At 44.0% G+C, this 13,746-nt stretch overlaps 1 protein-coding gene and 1 long non-coding RNA gene across 4 annotated transcripts in view; one reads left to right on the forward strand and one right to left on the reverse strand.

Annotated features, from left to right (window-relative positions):
• Positions 1-3,199, forward strand: part of LOC125455720 (uncharacterized) — a 32,305-nt gene extending 29,106 nt beyond the window's left edge. For both annotated transcript variants that reach the window (XR_009446555.1, XR_007248293.1), the window contains exon 2: positions 2,755-3,199. This is a non-coding gene — a long non-coding RNA (uncharacterized LOC125455720). The remainder of the gene's footprint in view (positions 1-2,754) is intronic.
• Positions 1-13,746, reverse strand: part of rnf24 (ring finger protein 24) — a 150,919-nt gene that overhangs the window by 128,432 nt on the left and 8,741 nt on the right. The gene's annotated exons all lie outside the window — the stretch shown is intronic.

The following is a 13,746-nucleotide window of genomic DNA, read 5'->3' on the forward strand; positions in this document are numbered from 1 at the left end:
TTTTTCTGACAACCAGCAATGGATTCATGGTCATCATTAGATTCTTAACTCCAGATATTCTATTGAATTCTATTGGCGGCACGGTGGCTCAGTGGTTAGCACTGCAGCCTCACAGCGCCAGGGACCCGGGTTCAATGCCAGCCTCGGGCGACTGTCTGTGTGGAGTTTACACATTCTCCCTGTGTCTGCGCGAGTTTCCTCCGGTTGCTCCAGTTTCCTCCCACAGTCCAAAGATGTGCAGGCTGCGTGGATTGGCCATGCTAAATTGCCCATTGTGTTCAGGGGTGTGTGGGCTATAGCGGGGATGGGTCTGGATGGGATGCTGCAAGGAGCGGTGTGGGCTTGTTGGGCCGAAGTGCCTGTTTCCACACTGTAGGGAATCTAATTCAAACTCCACCATCTACCTTGGCGTGATTCAAACCCATGTCCCCAGCACATTATCGGGGTCTCTGAATTAACAGTTCAGCGATCATACCGCTAGGCCATCACCTCCCCTTTTACTGGTCTCCATTTTACTGGTGTCATTTAAAAGCTCGTTTCAGGCAGGCATTTCTTTCATATTGTTTATTTAAAAGTTTTCAACAAGGATTCTGGGTCAAACTCAATTAATTAACACTATTCTGCTAACTGATTCCAAACCTGGAATTCAACAAACCAGAAGCAGCCGTTACAGACCAGATTGATTAGTGATGAACAGCATGGAGTCTATTGAGGGAGGCATTATCCAATTGTGTCATAATGAGACCAGGAGGGTCCTCAGTAAACATGAGTCATTATGCCTTACCGACAAAGCTGTAAAACCCAGCCAAGGCACAGGCTGGTCAGGAATGTAGGAAAATAAACACCATGGGAAGTAAAGCCAAACTGATCTACTCATAAAACATGGGAGCACAACCGCTTCTGAAAAGGGAAAACAGGCTGCATGACGGGGGAAAAGAAGGGAATACTGGTACAATTTAAAGATATAGAGAAGGAAATGAAGTAAGTAAGAGAGAGCTTGTAAAAATGGTTGCAGCACAGGAGGAAGCAATTTTTTTCTATAATTGCTCTCTCTCTGTGCCAGGCACTGACAGCATTTACTTGTTAAGAGTTAACCATAAAGTGGGACCTGAGCCAAATGCAAGACAGACCAAATAAGGGTGATAGATTGTCTTAAACTGGGAAATATTGATGTATCAGTTTGGAGGGGGCCTCCAATGAGACAACTTTTCCTAGTTATTGTCAGGTGTACTGTATCTGATCCCACAATTAACCAAAGTGAAATTTTTAAACATGGCCTTTGGCTATTACGATGCCGCACACCACCCCGCAGCAATTCCACCCCTCCCAACCCCCTTCCACGTAATATTGACGAAATGGTTCTTTATCACGGAAATCAGGCATTACCACATCCACGTCAAATGTGAAGAAGCCATTGATGAGATTCGGTCAACTAAACCAGTATTCTGTTTACAGCACAGTTTACTGACACCCTTCCTCCAACACCAAGCTCAGCTCCCATTCCTCTACGCATTCTTCCCACCACCGTCCTAAGATTGACAAATGACTCTGAAAAATTGCACAGCAGCCAAAACCTTTCCACTTCTCAGACAACATACGTTGAAATTTCATTTATTCATTTGATTGTAAGACCATTAGTTTGGCTACTTTCATTGGCCATCAGTGGCAGATACATTGGTATTGAGCCACTTGCTTGTTTATTTGACTACGTTTAGTGGATACTACGAGTCAGACATCGACAGTGTAAATGGAAGTAGGAACCATGACAGTAAAACTGACAAGTTCCCTTCCCTGAATGGCCTTAGCAACCGTTGGGGTCATATTGGCAATTTGTCTGCTTTTGCAGTTTCTCTTCTTGGTGCCACCTCGGAAATCATAAAGATTATTCAATTCAATTTCACAAGTTATTTGACAAAATCTGAATTTACAAGGCTGCTGTCAGTCTAATGGGAAGTGGAACTAAAGGGTCTTATTTAAAGAACTCTGGGCTTTACGAAGCGTGATAAAGGTGATTCATACGTACCATTTGGATACATAATATTATCATTTGGAAGTCTGCATTTTCAAAATACAGACAGATCACTTTTGTCTCAGTTCTGTGAAGGTGACTTGCTTCATTAAGAGATCAGAAATTCATTTGGAAAAGTCACCGAAATACATATTTCAAAGAAAGCATGTAAAAGTTCTGAGGAAGGGTCACCAGACCTGAAACGTTAACTCTTTTTTCTCCTCCACAGATGCTGCCAGACCTGCTGAGCTTTTCCAGCAACTTTGTTTTTGTTCCTGATTTACAGCATCCGCGGTTCTTTCGGCCCTTACACTGGTAGTTTTGTTTGATTTCAGTTCAGTCGGATCAGGTTTCAGTTTCATGACAGCAGAAAACAGTTGCATCTCAGCAGAAAAATCAGCTCGTTCAGTTCACGAATAGGTCTTTGATCTAGTGGCACGGTAAAATCTCCAGGTCATGAAAGTTTGGAGGAATCTCTTGGCTTTTCAAAACTGAAAAGCAGTCCAGGCTCTCAGTACCAAATGGAGATTTAGGCCATCATGGCTAGAAAGGAATCTTAAAACAGTTGCAACACAGCAAGAAGGAAAACTAGCAAAAGTCAGTTCAGTAAGAAATTGAAGAGGCACACTTTGTCAAAAAAAACGGAAAGAACTGCGGATACTGGAAATCAGAAACAAAAACAGAAATTTAAGAGGGTTCCGAAAGGTCACTGGGCCCGAAACATCAACTCTCATTTCTCTCTACAGATGCTGCCGGACCTGCTTTTTTCCAGTAATTCACATTTTGTCAAGAGAGATAATGGGAACTGCAAAAGCTTTTAGTCTTGCTTTCATCAGGACAGATCACAAGTGTATCAATTCAAGGAGAAACCTGACATTTATACTGCATAAGAGAACAGCTTGATTGGCAACTGGACTCAAGCTGGTAAAGGATGCTTCAATTAATGATGATTGACATAATCATCACAAGCATAATTAATCAACAATTATGCACGTTTCAGAATTTCTCATGTTATGTGATTACTAAGTGAATACATGGAGGTTTGTTTGTTTCTTTACTGTAATACACCATGTTCTTGTGTTAAAGAAACATTGGCAGCCCGAGTAAATATGTTTGGTGACTAACCACCATGATGAAACAATTGCCAAAATAAAATTTATGATCTATTGAACTGGTGCTACAACTCTAGTACGTCGGATGGATCAGTTTTTGTCCAATGTGTGCAGGAGGGTTTCGTGACTCAGTATGTCGAAGGGCCGACAAGAGGGGAGACCACACTGGATCTGGTACTTGGTAATGAACCAGGCCGGGTGTTTGATTTAGTGGTAGGTGAGCACTTTGGAGAGAGTGACTATAATTCGGTTATGTTTAGTTTAGCAATGGAAAGGGATAGGAACGTGCCACAGGGCATGAGTTATAGATGGGGGAAGGGCAATTCTAATGCGATTAGGCAAGAATTAGGAGGAATAGAATGGGTTCACAAAATGCAAGGGATGGGGACAATCGAAATGTGGAACTGGTTTAAGGAACAGATATTACGTGTCCTTGATAGGTATGTCCCTGTCAGGCAGGGAGGAAGTGACAAGGTAGGGGAACCGTGGTTTACGAAAGAAATTGTATCTCTTGATAAGCAGGATAGAGAGACCTATGTGACGATGAGGCGAGATGGTTCAGATGAGGCGAAGGAGAGCTACAGATTAGCTAGGAAGGATTTAAAGAGAGAGTTAAGAAGAGCAAGGAGGGGACATGAGCAGACATTAGCAGGTAGAATAAAAGAGAACCCTAAAGTTTTCTATAGGTATGTGAGGGATAAGAGGATGACTAGGGTAGGAATAGGGCCAGTCAAAGACCTGTGAGCCTTACGTCTGTTATAGGAAAAATTTTGGAACGGCTTATAAGAGATAGGATTTATAATCATCTAGAAAGCAACAATTTGATTGGAGATAGTCAGCATGGGTTCATCAAGGGCAGGTCATGTCTCACTAACCTCATTGAGTTTTTTGAGAAGCATGTGGATGAGGGAAGGGCAGTTGACGTGGTGTACATGGACTTCAGTAAAGCCTTTGATAAGGTTCCACATGGTAGGCTATTGGAGAAAATACAGAGGCACGGGATTGAGGGAGATTTAGCAGTTTGGATTAGAAACTGACTTTCTGCAAGAAGGCAACAAGTGGTGGTTGATGGAAAATATTCAGCCTGGAGTCAGGTCACTAGTGGTGTGCCTCAAGGATCTGTTTTGGGACGACTGCTGTTTGCCATTTTTATAAATGACTTCCATGCAGGCATTGGTGGATGGGTTAGCAAGTTTGCAGATGACACTAAAGTCGGTGGAGTGGTGGACAGTGTGGAAGAATGTTGCAGGTTGCAGGGAGACTTGGATAAACTGCAGAATTGGGCCAAAAGGTGGCAAATGGAGTTTAATATGGATAAATGTGAGGTGATTCACTTTGGGAGGAATAATAAGAAGGCAGAATACTGGGTAAATGGAAAGATTCTTGGTAGTGTGGATGTGCAGAGGGATCTTGGCGTCCATGTACATAGATCCCTGAAAGTTGCCACCCAGGTTGATAGTGCTGTTAAGAAGGCTTACGGTGTTTTAGGTTTTATTGGTAGAGGGATTGAGTTCCAGAGCCGTGATGTCATGACGCAATTGTACAAAACGCTAGTGCGGCCTCATTTGGAATACTGCGTGCAGTTCTGATCGCCCCATTACAGGAAGGATGTGGAAGCATTGGAAATGGTGCAGAAGAGATTTTCCAGGATGTTACCTGGTCTGGAGCGCAGGCCCTATGAAGAAAGGCTGAGGGACTTGGGTCTGTTCTCATTGGAGAGAAGGAGGCTAACAGGGGATTTAATAGAGACATACAAGATGATCAGAGGATTAGATAGGGTGGACAGTGAGAGTCTTTTTCCGAGGATGATGACTTCAGCTTGTACGCGGGGGCACAGCTACAAATTGAGGGGTGATAGATTTAAAACAGATGTCAGAGGCAGGTTCTTTACTCAGAGAGTGGTAAGGGCGTGGAACGCCCTGCCTGCCAATATAGTTAACTCAGCCACATTAGGGCCATTTAAACAGTCCTTGGATAAAATCTGGATGATGATGGAATCGTGTAGGGGGAGGGGCTTAGAGTAGTTCACAGGTTGGCGCAACATCGAGGGCCGAAGGGCCTGTTCTGCACTTTATTGTTCTATGTTCTATGTTCCATTCTGATATTTGGCTTATCCAATATTACTATCAGTTAGAATCAAGACACAAGGAAGGCATCTCAACCTGCAGCCTACATAATACAGATTTTGCATAATAACTCATATAAAAATACATCGCTAAAGAGGGAAATCATTGCTTTTTTCAAATCAGCATCCTGTTATTGATTAAATCAAAGTCAGAAACACATGAATTATAACCCATTCTAGTGTTTTATCGCATAAATACAGATATATATCCATATCAGCTTAACTACATGCATTGGAAAAGAAGAAACTATATGGGGAGACTGGAGTTTAATCAATACCAGGAGAATTCCTGGTTTCTCCTCTACTTAATGAGCATGAACCAAACTGCATCCTTCAAAAATATGTTTCCCATTACTTTGTTCATAGACTTAATTTATTGTGGCAGAAAAGGAAACTATCTATTTTTTCTTTTAGAATGATTTTACTTCATAGTGACAAAGTATGAGTGCTATGTACTGTGCACTCACAACTTATCTTCTGAAAGTCCAAAACAAAATCCACAAATATCCAATAGTTTAGAATAGAATGAAATGGTCAGTGAGATATAAACAAGAAGGTTACAAGTCTCAAATCAAATCTTTGGGTAAGGTCACAAGTTGGAGCTACAGAGATCTTACACCATGGGAAGAGGCCCTTTGACTCATCATGCCTGAGCTGGTCCACTTGTATCAATTTATTCTGATCCTATTTTCCAGCGAAATCATAGAAGCACTACCCTTAGTCCATAGCCTTGTGTGCTATGGTATTTCAAGTGTTCACCTGAATACACCTTAAATGTTTTGAGGGTTCCTGCCTCTACCAATCTTTCAGGCAGTGAGTTCCAGATACCCTCAAGTATCTGGGTGGAAATATTCCCCAAAAGACCCTCTAAATCTCTTGCTCCTGACCTTGAAACTGTACTTCCTAGGTAGTGCCAGTTCTATCTACCTTGTCTATGTTTCTCAGATCACCACAATCAGATAACCCCTCAATCTTCTCTGCTCTAAGGAAAACAAACCCAGCCTCTCTCATCTCTCCTCGCAGCTGAATCACCCCAGGCCACACCAACACCTGGTGAATCCCCTCTGCACCCTCCCTGATGCAATTATTTCTTCTTATAACGTGGTGACCAGAACTGCACATACTTCTCCTGCTACGATCTAACTAACATTACATACAGCTCCAACATAACATCCTTGCCCTGTATTCTCAGAAGATAATACAAGCAACAAACAAGATAAATGAGCAGCTGATTTGTTGCGATGATGCTGAAGAATAAAAGTTGACCAAAGACTAGAATGATATCAGGCATGGGAGCTTATGTTTATGATGACAGGGTCAAAAACAGGACCTTTTTGACGGGAATCTAAGTACAAAGTTATCGCATTTTGAGGCTGAAAGTGGTGAACAATGATTTCTACTGATCAATAAGAAGGGATAAGATGTTCGGATTGTAGAAAGCTTTGGTGCAGAGGGAGATTTTTCAACGTTTCATGCTTGCGTCAGCATCCTAAAAGAGCAGCCTGATTTAATGCCACACTCCAGAATTTTCCGCGTCACCGTGCGAATCAGTATCATCCACATTATTTGGAACGTTGCTTTGCAGGCTTCCATGATTCTCTCAGGCATTGTCTTGGAGACAATAACAATGGTTTGAAGAAATTTCCCCTCATTTCTCCTCCAGTTCCTTTGACAGTTATTTTAGATCTATGACCCCCGGTTACTGACTTACCAGCCACAGAAACCACATTCTGCCTGACTGCTTTTTTTCATTCATTTCTAGGGTGTGGGTGTCACTGACTAGGCCAGGGTCAACCACATTGCTGTGGCTCTGGAGTCACATGTAGGCCAGACTTAGGTCAGGTAACGATGGCAGTGTCCTTCCTTAAAGGACATTAGTTGAACCAAATTAATTTTCATCGCAATTGATGGATAGGTTTGAGTTTACCACTATCATAGCTAGCTTTCTATTCCAGATTTTGCCAAATGAATTTAAATTCCACTAGCTACAATGGTAAAATTTGAACTCTATCCTTGGGGCGTAGGCCACCATTTTACCCCATGAATATATCTGTGAATATTCCTTTAGTTACTATTACTCCCCCTTCAAAACAGTGCTATATAGCTTCTAAAAACCAAAAGAACTGCGGATGCTGTAAATCAGGAACAAAAACAAAGTTGCTGGAAAAGCTCAGCAGGTCTGGCAGCATCTATGGAGGAAAAAACAGAGTTAACGTTTCCAATCCGGTTCTGAGGAAGGGTCATCAGACCCGAAACCTGCTCTTTGTTTACTTCCTCACGCTTACCATCCTCTACATTGTTTACTATGCTGTGAAGTTAGGTGCCATCCACAAATTTTATGTTCACATTTCTTCATCCCAAGTCCAGGCTGTTTCTACATAAGATGTTAATTTGTACACGAGGGGAATGATTAAGAGAATGCTTTTCACACAGGGTCATTAGAAAATAAAATGGCCCACCACAAGTAAATATTACAAGTATTGCAACAACTTAAAGGAACTCTCGTAAAAGATCCAGGGAAAGGTGAGGAAATGGGAATGGAAGGGACAGAGACAAGTGAAAGCCCAGTATGAGCTACCTCCTGAGCTGACGGGCACATCAGTCTGGTTTGGCTTTGGGCTGGCCATCTATTACCTGGGGAAAAGGTGAAGAGAAATACTTTTCTCATCCGCTGTTACAAAATTTCTCCTTGTGCTTTGCTCAGCTTGAACTTGGCAGGGATGATGTGGCAGGAATTTGATGTATTTGATGCTCTGGGAAGTCTTCTGCTAATTTACTAGGACACGTCCATAAGTTTCACATTGTTTGAAGGAAATTAGCCGTACGAGTTTGGGTGGAAGCCTGAGGGAGTTATACTATCCAGTACACATCTTATGTCTGCAAAGATTTCCTTGCGGCTTTAAGTAGCCGTTTCCTTTTAATCAACTAAATGCAGGACTGATCTATCAAATAACATTGTAACAGCTCTCCTAAGTTACTTGCTGGACCACATACTCACTTTTTGTGGTTCATGGTCTGGAGCACAGAGATCCCTCTGCCTCTCAGAGCTTTGCTATCTCTCATCATTTAGATCACAGAAATGTTATATGGAGAAGGAGGCAATCCAGCTCATAATATGTTTCTATTCTATTCTTCTTGCCAAAATCGATATTTTCCCACAGTATGCTCCATTACTAGATCCTGGCTCACTCACTGAACCTTGAGTCCTCTGTATATGGGCACACACAGTTTCCCCACACTCCAATGAAATCATTACTGACTAGGTGGCCAGCAGTATCTCAGTACGCTCCCCTAATAATGAATGGATCCAATTGCACACAGGCAGCCTACTGAGAGAAACAGCATTCCATTAGCAATCTCAATCATTTGTTAAGGAACACTTTGCTGGTTGTATTCCGTAATGGAGCTTGGTTCGTGCAATTATTAATTGCGGTTCTGGATGTTTGAAAATGTAACACTGCTGCAACTATAACAAAAAAGCTGAACACACACACACACACACACACACACACACAACACACAACACACAGCACTTATCCTGCGACTTTGTCAGAGATGCACAGCAGCTGTTACCGATCTTCTCAGGCATTTTTCACCCAAACCCAGGGCTTGTTTGAGAGTGTAAAGCCCCTCGCAATCATTTTTTCAAAATGTTTCACTTATAACATCTGGGAGCTGAGATCTGGGAGCTCTCTGTGGGACTCAAATTCACAGTTCAGTAAACGTTATTGTTCAATTTGACCCTCTGAGTGTTTTCTGAGGTACCCTTTTTCTGAGGTGACATCAAATGGAAGCCCTGTCCGCCAGCCTTGAAGATTTGCATGAGACCTCACGATACCTCTTCTGAGGAAAATGGGGGAGAATTAAAACTTTCAATCAAGATCACAAAACAGAAGATAATAAAATGTGAGGCTGGATGAACAAAGCCGGCCCAGCAGCATCTCAGGAGCACAAAAGCTGACGTTTCGGGCCTAGACCCTTCATCAGAGATCACAAAACAGAAGCACTGGTTACTATTGAATTTATGTCTGTGGCTGTCTGCTGTGGGTGAGGTGCTGTGCTGGTTCACTTCAAATGTACTTTCATGAAGCTCTCTGTGGAAATTTGCTGGTGGTAAAAAGCACTATAGAAATGCAAAGATGCATCAGAGGGGCAGGAAAGCTGACATTTCAGGTTTAAACTCTTTTTCAGAAATGGGGAAGGGGAAGGGGGTTCTAAAATAAATAGGGAGAGAGGGGGAGGTGGATAGAAGATGGTTAGAGAAGATAGGTGAGAGGAGACAGACGGGTCAAACAGGTGGGGATGGAGCCGGTAAAGGTGAGTGTAGTTGGGGAGGTAGGGGGGGATAGGTCAGTCCAGTGAGGACGGACAGGTCAAGAGGGTGGGATGCAGCTAGTAGGTAGGAGATGGGTGTTGGGCTTGAGGTGGGAGAAGGGGATAGGTGGGAGTAAGGACAGGTTAGGGAGGCGGGGACAAGCTGGGCTGGTTTTGCAATGCGGTCGAGGAGGGGACTTTTCGAAGCTTGTGAAGTCCACATCGATACCATTGGGCCAGGGTTACCCCTCCCCCGACTGCATCCCAAAACCAGCCCAGCTTGTCCCTGCCTCCCTGACCTATCCTTCCTCCCACCTATCCCCTTCTCCCACCTCAAGACCCACCCCCATCTCCTAGTTACTAACCTCATCCCACCTCCTTGACCAGTCTATCCTCCCTCGACTGACCTATCCCCTCCCTAACTCCCCAACTACACTCATCTTTACTAGCTCTAACCCCAACTCTTTGACCTGTCTGTTTCCTCTCCACCTATCTTCTCCTCTATCCATCTTCTATCCGCCTCACCCTCTCTCCCTATTTATTTCAGAACCCTCTTACCCTCCCCCATTTCGGAAGAAGGGTCCACACCCAAAACACCAGTTTCCTGCTCCTCTGATGCTGCTTGGTCTGCTGTGTTCATCCAGCTCTACACCTTGTTATCTCAGATTCTCCAGCGTCTCATTTTCAACAATAATTTAAACTTTTTATTGACCACAGTGGTACATCTCAAAAATTGCAAGGCATATGTCACAGAGTGCAGCAGAAACACGTAGCACATCCAGAACACAAAACAACTGACTCCTTCATACAGCACAACTGCTGTTTTCCTCACTATGCAGTTCATTAGGCGTTATCAAAGGGTTGATTGTAGCTTTGGTTACGACAACATTACTTTTGAATCTAGCTGGGCTGGGAGTCGGGGCTAACGAACTGTTGGCTTCAATTTCCACCAGCCCTTTCTCCACTATTCTCACCTTAAACACTTCTTCTCATTTTTTTTAACTTGCAATGTTCCTAAGTTATCACGAGTCCTTTGATGTTTTGCAAGTTACACACTTTTCGCTGCCTGAGTGTGCTTTCTTGTGACCACATGAACTCTTTCAGAGCTGTTACCTCACACAATTGTGATTGAATGAAGAGAAGATGATGCTTGGCTGCTGTGCTCCTCCCAGTTCATGAGGCTGCTGGTTTCTGACTGTTCTACACTGGCAAAGTGAAGGCTGTTTCCACAATGGTTCTTAAAGACTATGTGTCATGACCCATGAAGAACAGTATAGCTACTGTCGTGAAGGGTGATCTTTTCATTGGATATCGAGGTTGTATAGGCTGGGACTTTTTTCCCTGGGGTGTTGGAGGCTGAGGGCTGACCTTGTAGATGTTTCATGGGAGGCACAAAAATAGTGAATAGCAAAGGTCTTTCCTCTAATCTGGGGGAATTCAAAACCCGAGGGCATTGGTTTAAGATGAGGGGAAAGGTTTAAAAGGGCCAAACAGGCAACTTTTCCACACAGAGGGTGGGGTGTATATGGAATGAGTTGCCAGAGTTGGTAGAGGTGGGTACCATTACAACATTTAAAAGACATTTAGACAGGTACATGAATAGGAAAGGTTTGGAGGGCCACTGGCCTAATACAAGCCAATAGGACTAGTTCGGTTTAGGAAACTTGGTTGGCTTGGGCAAGTAGGGTTGAAGGGTCCGTTTCTGCGCTGCACCACTTTGTGACTCAATATTGGTAGCTTGCACTGACCTGCTCACTTTTGCAGGACACCACCGTCATCAACTGGCTCTGTGCCTAGGTTTTGCAGAGAATACAGCCATTGCAAATGGACAAAGTAACATTTCTGGATTTCAGACTGTTGGATTCAGTGTTATGGAGGAGACTTGCTTGTTCCGTTTAATAAGGGAACTGCAGTACAACTGATGGTCGGCCAGTCAAGATGAGAGCAAGAAACTGCCTCAACTCCGTAGCTGAGAAGATTCATGTCTGGTTAATACTTGGACGGGAGAGCACTGGGAAGGTGGCTAACAATGTCATCTCACTTCCTTCATGCAACAATGAGCAGTCCACCATGACATTTTTGCTCATTGCTTCATCACCTCTTTCTGTATCCGACTCCTCGGTGTGTTGATAGAATTTGACATGCAAAACCAGAGGGCTGACAGGAAATGTTAGCATAAATCATTTTGGATTGTGGGAACTTCTCAGCTGCTCCATGACTGTCCTTTATGAGGGTGGGGGGGAATGCCAATGTTTTCCTGGTATGGGATACATGGGACTCAATCCAGTTCTTTATCAACTGCCCTCTGGAGTGGCTTAGCCAGCAAGACACACATCCTTACTGTTACGAGAGCCTTACAATTAAAATAAAGACTATGTCAGTCTGCCATAAGGAGGGAAGTGGAAACTGCTTCCCTGTGATATTAACTGCAACATTTTTGATATTATTTTCATTCACAATACTCCCAAACAGTAGAGAAAAGTGGAGGTAACAACAAAGGCTTCTAAAGCAGAAGCAGCAAGTTACAAGCTCAATCCTGCACACTCAACAAAATGTACGTACCTACAGAGCTCAAAAAGAAGCCATATTTCTACGATGAAATCTCTGGACAAACAGAAAGCAAAATTAATAAAATGTTAATAGCCTTCTTTGTCGAACAAATAGAAAGTGTTAATCTTGTGATACTGTATCTGGTGCAGGTCTAGGTTTCCAGCCCTCTGAGCTTGAGAGAGAGAGAGAGAGTGAGAGAGAGAGAGTGAGAGAGAGAGAGAGAGAGCAAGAGAGAGCGAAACAGAGAGAGAGAGAGAGAGAGAGAGAGAGAGAGCGAGAGTAGCTGCAGCTCTCGAGCCCTCACCACCCAGAGGCAAACATCAAACCCAAGTGTCAGGGGAGAGAGTGTCATGGGAAACACGGGCCTGGACGGTCATTCTCCAAGCAGGTCGCAGGATTGAGCCAATTTGTGTTTTGGTCCCCTGCTGTGGGAGAGGATGCCCACAAAAGATGTCCACAGGGGCTGCTAAGTGCAATCCTGGCTGTGTCCCGTGCAACGTCACAAGATGTGGGGTGGCACAGTGGTTCGCACCGCTGCCTCACAACCCCAGAGACCCGGGTTCAATTCCACTCTCAAGCAACTGTCTGTGTGGAGTTTGCACATTCTCCCCACGTCTGTGTGGGTTCTCCAGTTTCCTCCTGCACATCCAGTCCAAAGATGTGCAGGCTAGGTGGACTGACCATGCTAAATTGCCTGTAGTGTTTAGTGATGTGCAGATTAGGTGGGTTTATAGGGGGAATGGGTCTCGGTGGGATGCTCTGAGGCTAAGTGTGGACTCATTGAGCCAAACGGCCTGTTTCCCCACTGTAGGGATTCTATGATCAGCATTTCCTGTTTAGCTGTTTAAAAGGCCTGCCTCAGTGCTGTGGTTTGTCCCAAATATAATGAAAAGAACCTCATCTTTTAAATTCCCTCACTTCCAAGCTCCCCATGCCTCATGAATGCCACCTCATGTCCCACTATGTATCCCCCTCCATGTCCCTCATGTCCCCATGCTGAGTTATGGTCTTTCTATACCCACTAACAATGTTCTAAGAAAGACGAAATGACACGAGCATCCTCAGCCAAGCCAACACCTCCAGCACTGAGGCACTGACCACCACCCCACCCTCTATCAGCTACGACAGGCTGGGTGCATCATTCACATGACTGGCATGAGCTATCCCAAGCAGGTGCTCTACTCTGAGCTCTGAAGTGGCAGTGGAGCCACAGGTGTACAGAGAAAGTGCTTCAGTGCTACTCTCAATGACCCACTCCTGGGAATCTCTGCCCGACACTGTCTGAAGTGGAGGGGGAGCATCCAGGAAGGCACTGAGCACCTCAATACTTACAGCTGGGAAGAAATGGAAGCCAGGCAAGAACAGCGAAAGGAATGCGCTGCCACATCAACCCCTCACCCACCCGTTCCCATGACCACCACCTGCCACAAGTGTAACAAATGCTACAATAGCCATATCGCACTGTCCAGCCCCTATGGACTCGCCCTGACAGTGGCAGAGAGTCATCCTCGTCTGCGAGGGACTGCTGACTAATGATACCTACTGACCCAGTATACACAGGATAGAAGCACAATAAAGCTCAAGTGACAATATGTTTTACTGTTTAAAAAAGCCTCAAAGAAAACAATCATTAATTC

The sequence above is a fragment of the Stegostoma tigrinum genome, chromosome 1 (genome assembly GCF_030684315.1).
Source record: "Stegostoma tigrinum isolate sSteTig4 chromosome 1, sSteTig4.hap1, whole genome shotgun sequence".
NCBI lineage: Eukaryota > Metazoa > Chordata > Chondrichthyes > Orectolobiformes > Stegostomatidae > Stegostoma > Stegostoma tigrinum.